The sequence below is a fragment of the Frankliniella occidentalis genome, unplaced genomic scaffold, assembly GCF_000697945.3.
Source record: "Frankliniella occidentalis isolate FOCC.00 unplaced genomic scaffold, Focc_3.1 Scaffold159, whole genome shotgun sequence".
NCBI classification, from domain to species: Eukaryota; Metazoa; Arthropoda; class Insecta; order Thysanoptera; family Thripidae; genus Frankliniella; species Frankliniella occidentalis.
Genome location: NW_026267285.1, coordinates 29256 through 32960, shown reverse-complemented (window position 1 = coordinate 32960; position 3705 = coordinate 29256). Strand labels below are relative to the sequence as shown.

The 3705-nt window shown below is 51.8% G+C and overlaps 1 protein-coding gene and 1 long non-coding RNA gene across 2 annotated transcripts in view; both read left to right on the top strand.

Annotated features, from left to right (window-relative positions):
* The window catches only part of LOC127750258 (uncharacterized), a 25668-nt gene that overhangs the window by 1592 nt on the left and 20371 nt on the right, over positions 1–3705 (top strand). Inside the window, exon 2 of the long non-coding RNA XR_008011597.1 lies at positions 134–319. This is a non-coding gene — a long non-coding RNA (uncharacterized LOC127750258). The remainder of the gene's footprint in view (positions 1–133; positions 320–3705) is intronic.
* The window catches only part of LOC113208314 (gastrula zinc finger protein XlCGF8.2DB-like), a 57613-nt gene that overhangs the window by 52332 nt on the left and 1576 nt on the right, over positions 1–3705 (top strand). The gene's annotated exons all lie outside the window — the stretch shown is intronic.

The window sequence follows — 3705 nt, the reverse complement described above, 5'->3', positions numbered from 1 at the left end:
TGGCCGTTAGTTCCTTCCTCAAAAGATGGAAGATTTCGAGCGATACTGTTTCTATTTTTTTTCTCCTTCTGGTAAAGATACTGGTCTGGGGGATCCGTATAGTTTTCAACGGAAGCGATTTCCTTTTCCGCAGGCCTGACCCAGTGACCTGGGGACCCGCGTCGGAGAGACAATGGTGCCTTATCAGTGGCAGGTCCGGGACCAGGTCGGCGCGAGGTCGTCGAGGAAGAGGGCCTGCTGGCTCAATGGACCTTCCCGGAGCTCATCAGCAGCGTCAGCGCGTCGCTTCGAGGTGGACGACGCACCTGACGGAGACGGGGTGAGTGGTCGGTCAAAGGCACCGCGCTGTCTTTACTTGTCCTCGAGCACAGGGACCAGGAACTGCGATAAGTAACGGTCTGAAAGTGCTGGTCTGTGGTTGTTGGCCACCAGCCACCAGATGTTACGAATGCTACATTTTGGCATTCTTATAGACACTGCCAACTGCCAGGCCCTTTTTTTGAATGCCAAAATTTTCTTTTAAAAAAGCCAAAGCTAGGTTACCGAAAAAATTACAAAATTTAGCCTCTTAATCTTTTTTGACAATTTGTCATTCAAGGGCCCAAAGCACGCTCCACGGTTCATGCATTACCATACATATTCTCGCATATTATGCACCCATAGTCACAGCCTTACAGCTCAATTTCGCCTACTTCGCACAATATCATGTTGCTTCTGTATTAGCTGTTGCAGCCACTCTGTAAGTGCGACTAATGCTAACATGAAACGCCTTCAATGGCATTCTTTGTTTTAAGACGCAATGGGATAATGTTAAGAAGTGGGGGATTTGGGACACTATTCTATATATAACGCCTAACACACAGGACTTTCAAGCTTATGAAGGGAGAAGGGAGAGAGAGAAAGAGAGAGGGGGGGGGGCGACCGACCCACCCGACCAGCCCCAGGGGAGATGATCCCTAAGAACAACGAGTGGATGATGACCGCTCGACTTATTGTTCGCTGCAGATCGGCCTGCTGCAGCGCCTTCTGGGAAGTCCAGCAGCAGCTCGGTCCAGCAGCTCGGAATCGCTCGCAGTAGCGGTCAGCTGAGGACAAGCGAGTTGGGAGGGGGGGGGGGGGATCTGTTGTCCTGCAAGTCGGTGCCGCCCTTTGAAGCAGATGAACAAGGGAGGATTGGGGGAGGGAGGACTCTGGCTGCTGCCTCACCTGTGCAGCGGGCGGACGGCCCCAGACTGCTTGGCGCGGTGGCCCTCGTATGTATTAGGGGGCGTACACAAATGATGAACTTTTGGCTAACACGCCACGTTTCCATTATCTCCGATTATCTCGCTTGTTGCTCTCACTGTTTCAAAACTTCACTAAGGGGTCGTAGAATTAAAAAGAGTGCCCGCTCGATGATGAAAAAAAGTTTTGCCCTTTGCTGAATCTCTACGAATCGAGGTTGGACACGACGGAAATCGTGGTATCTTTGGTGGTATTTGGTATCTTCCTTTGATGGTTGCAAGGACTCATTTTGAGTCATGTACACAAACATCGCTCTAACAGAGCGATGAAGACATATAGGTACGTCACGGGGCAAGACAAATGACTAACTTTTACAGTGCAGGCAGTACCATTGAGTACCGACACCAACTCCCTGCCTGACCGCACGGATCCGCAATTCTCCTGGCGCACCCGAGAGGCCCCACCAAGCCGCGCGTCGCTTCGTTGTCAAACGAACTCCCTAACAAGGTGGCCCCTCTGGTTTAGGCCCCCGCGGGGGCTATTTCGGGACGGCCAGCCATGGTCACTCGGACGCGCTGTGTGGTGCAGCCACTGCCGCCGTAGCTGCTGCAGCTGCCCTTCTTCAGTGATATAGGCTTCGGCAGTGATGGCACAAGCACCATTTCGCTGAAAAGAAAACAAATTAGGGGGTTGTATGCTACGGAATGCCATCAAGTGTCTGCTCGACACCCCGTGCCTTCCGGACTTATTAAAACTTCTGGGACAGCCGGTCCAACCGGGCTACACTCAGCTCCCCCGCAGGGAGGCCAGGCGGAGTGGAAGATGAAAAATTCGGAAGCCGCAGCGCGCGAGGCGCGCGCGCGAGCGACTGACCGTCCTAAAGGGGGCCGCGTTTGACGGTCATTGGTAATGACGCCTCCCCACCTCCAAGAGGAGCAGCAGAGGGACAGAGAAAGAGGTGGGTAAAAAAGGAAGACAAAGGAGTTGCGCCGTGTATACCTGTCAAATGGTCTCACCGTCAGGGGAAAAGTTTAAAAGAAAATAAAAACAGCGAGTCCGGACCGTGCCTTCTGCTAATCCATACCAATCTTTATGGTCCTATCGCGCGTATTTCATCCGCCTCCCTGCAGAGGCAGCACCTTCGCTGGAGGTAGTGTACCCCAGGTGTGCCCACTGTAAAAAGAAATTCACAGAATGGAAAACCTCCGTTGGTTTTCGGTCAAATGACGAACCGTCCGATTAAAAATTGATCTTATTATTTCGTACTTCTCCCCATGTTTTGTCACACAGTGACGTTTACGCTTTCGTTGTGTATCCTGGACATGCGGCTGTCGACTAGAAACATAAGAAGGCCACATTTTATAATTTTTTAAGGCCAAGAAGAAGCTTTTGTAGAATTCTAAAATTGACCCACTTTGAAGAGGTTTTTGTCAGCACGATACGCGCACGAGCGAGGGCTGCGATTGTTTCCTACGAATGCGGCTGCTGGAACTTGATAAATGCCCCCTTTTTCTTCATTTACGCCGTGACGCTGTGGAACGCTGGGCCTAACGCTCCTAAAACAGAGCCGGGCGCGGGCGGGGGGCGCGGCGCTCAGCTTTGCGTGAAATCGTGCGGGGGGCCCAAAGTGTGGATGATTATGCAAGAATGCGGAAGGGAAGAGAAGGAGGAGGGCTTTGGGCAGCTGAGGCCGAGACCTGCTGTCCTTTTTCTTTGTCCCCCAAAGGTTTTGGAGCGAAATCAGATTTTTTTTCCGATAAACATTGGTCCAGCCTTCTATTAAATTGACGTAAACATACAACGGCAGTGTGTTTGTTGGGAAAAGAGGGGGGGGGGCGGTGATTGCTTTCAATTCAAACACTCCTTCAGTGCGCGATACACGCGAGGACCAGATTGTCAATCTCCATTCCCTTTGTCACTGCGGTCGCGAACACGCTGCGTTCATGTTCATGATGATCTCTACTCTGTATTCATCAGTATTCCGTACCCATCTGTACTCTGTACTCATCAGTCCGAGTCCAATTCACAAAAATACCCTACTGTGAGAGGAAGTGTATACAGAAGCCTACAACCACCTAACCGACAGTTGTTCTGGTCGTCTCGAATTACGAATGCGGTATTAAAATGTATGCCTCTGTCCGTTGGCGGCCTTTGGAAGGTCAGAGTATGACGAGTGTAGATGATAGTTGTGCCCTGCTCGGTTGTGCCACGTTGGGCCCATCACGTGTCATCTCTTACGCAGAGAGAGCGAGAGAGAGTGTGAGAGAGAGAGAGAGAGAGAGCGAGAGAGATGACGTGTTCGTTGCCATGTAAATCCGATCCGTGTGTTGCTGGAAGGTGTCTGACGACGGCCACCCGCTCTTCCCCCTCCCCCTCTCTCTGTCTCTTTCTGGCTCACTCTCTCTCTCTCTTTCTCTCTACCCCACGCCTCGACTTGCGCCCCAGCAGAGCGACCATGCTTGGGATTCCTTCCCCCCCCCC